This window comes from Schistocerca piceifrons, chromosome 2, assembly GCF_021461385.2.
Source record: "Schistocerca piceifrons isolate TAMUIC-IGC-003096 chromosome 2, iqSchPice1.1, whole genome shotgun sequence".
Taxonomy (NCBI): Eukaryota; Metazoa; Arthropoda; class Insecta; order Orthoptera; family Acrididae; genus Schistocerca; species Schistocerca piceifrons.
Window position 1 is genome coordinate 296,374,976 of NC_060139.1, and position 6,787 is coordinate 296,381,762.

The 6,787-nt window shown below is 39.7% G+C and overlaps 1 non-coding gene across 1 annotated transcript; it reads right to left on the reverse strand.

Annotated features, from left to right (window-relative positions):
* Positions 1–5,428: 5,428 nt before the first annotated feature.
* Positions 5,429–5,501, reverse strand: Trnam-cau. The gene has a single exon. It is a non-coding gene; the product is annotated as a tRNA-Met (tRNA).
* Positions 5,502–6,787: the final 1,286 nt, after the last annotated feature.

Below are 6,787 nucleotides of genomic sequence, written 5' to 3' on the forward strand. Positions count from 1 at the left end.
TGTAAATTAAATTATAAAAAGTCGAGAGTATTATATAAAACTTTTATTTTAAAGTTATCAGATGATTTCAAACAAGATTCAAAATGGTTCAAATGGCTCTGAGCACTATGGGACTTAACATCTGTGGTCATCAGTCCCCTAGAACTTAGAACTACTTAAACCTAACTAACCTAAGGGCATCACACACATCCATGCCCGAGGCAGGATTCGAACCTGCGAGCGTAGCGGTCACGCGGTTCCAGACGGAAGCGTCTTTAACCGCACGGCCACACCGGCCGGCTTTCAAACAAGAAAGTGCTATAAATGATACAAAGTATAATAAAATTAATATCAACAAAAAAATCGATAAGAATTAAGAAAAACCTTTTATTTGGGATTTTGTTCGGTGTTTTTGGCCCGGACAATGTCTCTGCACGCTCCAGTGGTTGTCCGCCATCGTATGGCTATCCCAACGGCCTTGATATCTTTCCCCCATAATCTTGATGTCCTGGTGGAACCGTTCCCCTTGTTCTTTCCTGTAATCGCCCAAGCTGTTAGGAAATTTATCTAAATGACTTTGCAAAAAATGCAATTTGACACTCGTATTAGCTCCTAGTTTTGGGAATTCTGGAGCATTTTGTCTACTATTTCGGAGTATTCTTCAGCTTCATTATATCCCGAACAAGATTTGACAACTGATAAAAAGCTTGTACAGGCTCCCAATTCAACTTATGTTGTTTCTGAAATAATCATTGTTTATGAGGGTACGGATTTGTGACCCATCAAAAACTCCTTCTAATAACTTTTTTATACTGAGACTAGGAAATGATTGACAAATATATTTGTAGCAATCGACATTCCTATCTAAAGCTTTAGCAAACGGTTTTATAAGCCAAAGATTAATGTGCAGTGGCGGGAGAATGATTTTTTTACGACCGACCAACGGTTCATGAACTATGTTACCTTCTCTTCTAGTCTGGTTCATTTTCGGCGGCTAATCTTTCCTGCTCCAATATTCGTTTTTCGCAAGACTGTTCCAGAAGAAAGAAAGCAGGGGTATTTACTGTATCCACTTTGCTGACCCAATAAAAATTTCACCATTTTTCAATCTACACGCACTGACCACGAATGTTGATTAAATGAAATTGTCTCTAAAAGAAGTTTACAATTTTGATGTTCTTCCTTTAGAGTAGTTGAACGAGCTATCGGGATCGAAGTAAATGTATTTCTGTTATGCAGTAAGACACATTTAAAATTATTTTTGGGCTACCTAGGAAAAGTCGCCAGTCTTTTGGTTGGTATACTGGAAGACCCATTAAATTTAAAAGGCCAGAAATATCACTACAATATACGATATCTTTCGTCTAGTTAAAATATGGAAGAATGTCGCGCTCTCTCGTTGGATAGGATGTTACTGATATACAGGCTGAAGACAATGGTTTGCTTTTAGTCTTGATGCAAAAAGCTCAGCTGATTTCTTAGATAAATTTAAATCTCGAATCCAGTTGTTTAGCTCGCCGTGAGAAAAGCCTTGCAGAGTAGGACCGCATTCTTCGAATTCACTTTCACTATCGCTTTTACTCTGACTGTCTAACGCTTCAACGTCATCACAGTAATCGTTTCATAAGAAAGTAAATACAGGTATTGGTAAGACTGCAAGACTGGTTGCTTAGCAGAGTGTACGTTCGAGTAAGGCCAAGAGCGCTTTTTTTGATCGATTCGTACCTTTTACATTCACAGCACAAAAGTAGCAATCATCGAGTTGGTTTCTTGGCTCTGTCCATTTCATCGGTATTCTAAACGGAAAGCCCTTTTCGTCCTCCATGACTCCGATATCTAAGTGACTCCACGTAAATTTTACAAACGTTGTGTTGGGCGCAGCATTTATCTTGTTGTCCAAGTCATTTTCCAAAATATGCCAGATAGCTTTGTTTTACAACATCATGTATATGCCGTTGTTGCTTTGCTTGACAATAATTACCGCATATGTAGTAGAAATAGTCGGCGTTATTAACGCAAGACTTCCGTGAAGAACTGATACTTTCTGTAGCAAAAACGCCGAAACAGAACAGTTTCATGAAGTAATTGACACAGTATCACGCTTGTAGAAAAAATGTAACGAGTGAAGCTTACCTGCACAAAAGAATAACGAATTATTGGCAAACAACAAAATCTCACCTGTGAAATTATTGATTATCGTGGCGCGCTCTGTGAGAAGCAGAGATAGTTAACAAAGTTTGCCAAATGTGCATGAGGTGCCATCTGACGGATTCATGTCATAGTTACAAGACAAAGGCGCTAGGTCATATGGAGTCACAGGCCATATTGTGTACAGTTACGTTCGAAATAGGCGCGTTAATAAGGGTAGATTAGTAAAAAACATTTTTTGAAGAACGGTTTATCATGAGAACCAGAGATTATTCAGACAAAATAATTTATAAGCTAAGTACTTCATCAACACACGTATCTAAATAGACACGTATCTAAATAGACTTCCGCTGCAGAAAAATTTTTTTTGTTCCCCTGTGTTATGAGTAAGGGTGTTTTCGTTCCAAATTTGATTTTTAGCAAATAACATGAAGACTAATAGAGGTAGCATACTGGACTCACATAGTTAATGTTGTTATATGAACTGAGGCTACATATGAATTTTCATCTTTTGAGTATAAATATCTAAAGCCTTAAAATTTTCGTAAAAACGCCGATTTTGAATCAAATATTGCCCCGATCAAGTTGAGACTTGTGACTTTTGATTGTGATATACATTTGAACGTTCTGAACAATTTTTGGCTTTCTAGCTTCAATATAAAGCATCACTTTTTTTCTTAAGATAATATATTTACCAAAACATATTCATTATATCATTCTGACACTTCGCAGTGTTAACGTTAATGTACTGAAGCATGCATTGACATATTTGGGAAAACTTATTTTAATTTTTTAAGTTCAATCTTAGATTATAATGCAATCCTTTGTTAAGCACAGGCGCGTTATGATGACGTGGTCCTGGCAGTGGCGAACTGGGGTAAGTCCCGGCACACTCGCTTGCCTCTGTGTCTCTCACAATGATACAGCGCTTGTTTCGCCACACTCTGTTTGCACATAACATGCACTGATGATAACTATATAAAGTCGGTTCTTAAAAATCTCATTCTTCGCTAGTGTACTTCTCATGGAGTTTTTATCACTCATCTGCAGTAAGTTCAAAGGTAATAAAACAGCACTATTTCATGAAGCTCTTTCCTCAAACTACTTGTTATTCAACAGTGAAGATTTTGAGGAAATTGGCGGCGTTGCCATGGGCAGTCCTCTCTCCTCTCTGGTAGCAAATTTTTTTATGGAAGACTTTGAGAAGATGGCACTTGATTTGGTAGGAACTAAACGAAAGGTCTTCTGACGATATGTCGATGATACTTTTGTAGTGTGGCCCCATGGTGACTAAGAACGGTCACTCTTTTTGCAGCAATTGAATTATATACGCGGGAGTATGAAATTTACGATGGAAATGGAGAAGGGCGGATCTCTGCCATTTCTGGACTTCCTGGTCAGTTGGAAAGTGGATAGATCATTGGGGCGTTCCGTTTACCATAAGCCCGTACATAAAGAACTGCATTTACGTGCGTCTAGCTGCCCCAGTCATCACAAACTGTGCGCACTAGCAATTTTTTAATATGAAAGTTACTCTATTTTTAGCAAATGAATTAATACTGGCTTTTGCATCATTCTATTACTGACACTATTCGTACTACAGCCAAGGATTTCATTATTACCTAATTGTCCTAAAGTTGGAAAAATTATGTTTTGATTATCTAATAAATTAATGTTAACTTCATTTTCCGTTCATTTTCTGATTATCACGGTTCGTACAGACGGATCGGATGGATACTACTTGGATAACGACTTAGGAAAATTATTTACGTGACAATATGCACGAAACAATCTTACTTGACTTCATGATGCCGTAGTTTTGTCGAGCGGCTACATTTAGCGGTAAAATAGGGTACAGGTCGATCTTCTTGCCATACCATAGCCAATAACAAGGTCCCACAGTACTCTTGGTGTTATGTGAATTACTCTTGCTGCATTTGTACTGTGCCCAATAAATGCCATACACATAGCTTGCCCATATTAAACATCCGCCAAAACAACCATTTCAGTTTTCAATGCTCTGCACTTCGGAAACAGACTTTTTGTCTCCGCACATTTGCATAGCAACACCGGCGAACACACACAACCAACGATATCAATCGTCTCCTCTCGACTCCAAACTGCTAGTTTTTTTTTTTTTTTTTTTTTTTTTTTTTTTTTTTTTTTTTTTTTTTGGGCCCGCTCGCACGGCCAACGATAATGCATTTACAATTTATTACACTCTTTGGCAGTAGCTTTTCCCTGTCTAAGCCAGCGTGTCTACTTACAATATGTCAACATTCCATGCGTATTCTCTTTCTTAAATAACAAATAGTATTTGAAACTTGACAACATATTTACATAAATAGTATTCAGCACATCTAAAGAAACAAACTTTGTAAAATACGTAGATGGTTCAAATGGCTCTGAGCACTATGGGACTTAACTATCGAGGTCATCAGTCCCCTAGAACTTAGAACTACTTAAACCTAACCTATGGACATCACACACATCCATGCCCGAGGCACGATTCGAACCTGCGACCGTAGCGGTCACGCGGTTCCAAACTGACGCGCTTAGAACCGCACGGCCACACCGGCCGGCGTAAAATACGTAGAAAATGTATGATCATCCACGAAGTTGTGGTGTTATATATGCCCCACGTTTCATTGATCTTCGTCACCAGACGAAGAAACAAGGAAACGTCCAAACCAAGATCACTGTGGATACCGTGATCCATATGTTACATAAATAATAAAATCAGCTTCCCACACAGTATCACATTGTAAGAATATCTCAAATACGTTCCACACTTGAAAATTAATACCAGAAACGTGTAATATTCACAGCAAATAATATATATGCATGGCATAACAATAGTCAGACCATCCTTCAGGCACTAGCACATAGGAAATAACCATTACTTAAACGTTACAAAATCAGTATTCCCTATCACACAGCATGACATTAATCTGTGTCCATATTCAATTACTTTAAATTTTATTTCCTGTAAAAGAACATGAAATTTTCTATGCAAAATACTGTACTTCCTGTAAAAAAATATGGAATTTCCTGTGCGCACAACAGTGCACTTCTTGTAACGTATCCTGACCATCTGTATACACAACAGTGCACCTTTACACTTCACTCTGTCTTCTTGGTGTTGCTTACATGCCAAACACGTCCATATGCACTCTGTTTCCGTTTCACCCCTCTTACAATATGGGCCCTTCGTCATGAAAAGTTGAAACGTTGTGGATAACAAGCAAGAAATAAGTTCGAGCCCTAGCGACAGCACCACCGCGAGTCACAGAAAATTAAATGCCCCGGGTGAGGATCGAACTCACGACCTTAAAATTATGAGACTTACGCGCTGCCTACTGCGCTACCGAGGCACGGGGCGGACCGTTGGTCCTGGAAACTGGGTAGTAGCCTACCCAATGTTAGACGCAGAGATACACTACTTCGTGGATAACGTGTTCTGTTGCTACACGTGCATTGCCGGCCCAGTTGATCGTCGTGTTGCTGCGGCTTTTGCAACGATGGGCAGTACTCCCCGTCGTTCAAGTTCATTGCCTCGGAGGTACCTGGACACAGCAACTTGTGAGGCCAGGCCGACGCCAGTCCGCAGAACATGACGCGAGCGTCCGAGTGGGGAACCGCGCGTGCTGCGTTCTCGGTTCTTCTCAAGGGAATCCCGCTATACATTCTTGTGGATCGTGCACCTCAAGCGCGCAAGCCACACGGCACCGCGGGAAAAGCAAAACGATGCATCGGCCGGGAATCGAACCCGGGCCGCCCGCGTGGCAGGCGAGCATTCTACCACTTTTTTATGGTTTTTTTGTGTTATTTTTTATTTATTTATTTATTTATTTATTTTTTTAGGGCCTCCCAACTCCCCTTATAGCCCTCCTTACTCTCACCAAAATATGCCTTCTTCGGCGAGCTTCAACGCTATATTTGCTGGACTGTCGAACTTCGTGGAACAGAGGAATAACTTAAAACAAAATCATCTTCTGCTCAGATGGTTTGGTGTCTTCTTCCACAGAAAAATGAAGAATTAAAAGTAATTTTATCGCGGAATTCGTCGACGGTCTTCTTTCCTCCGCTGGTTCAACTCTTTTGCTCGTATTTCAACTAAAAGCATATTTCGCTTAGAAGGAAAATATTCTCCCTCTTGACTAACGTCAGTCATTCCGATGTGGCAGAGAGTTGTTAGAAAACAGGTGTCAACGCAGCACAACAGCACAACATGAGAGTTTATGTCGATGTGTGCATCACACGAAAGAAATAGAAATCACCGAAAAGTAATAAAATGAAATCGCGACAGTCAGGGAACAGAAATTAAGAGACTGGAAAAACACTCCTGCAACTATGAATGTTCCACACAAACAGGCTGTATCTTCTAAAATACCCATGAAGTCTTGTGAACAAAATAAAATTCCTCAAAATTAAAAGGACACTCCTCTCTTGGAGATAAAACCAGAACGACCCGTAGTGAGTTTGTGGCACAATTCACCAACCAGAACACAAATAAAACAAATAAAAGAAGGAAAAAGAAATAAAAAGTGGAACGTGTCAGCTCAGTAAATCTCAGTTCAAGGTGTTTGCCGCAGTTCCATTTCATAGCTGTAATCCAAGGCCGCCTTCAAAAAATTCGTAAACAGTTCGCGAAATTGAA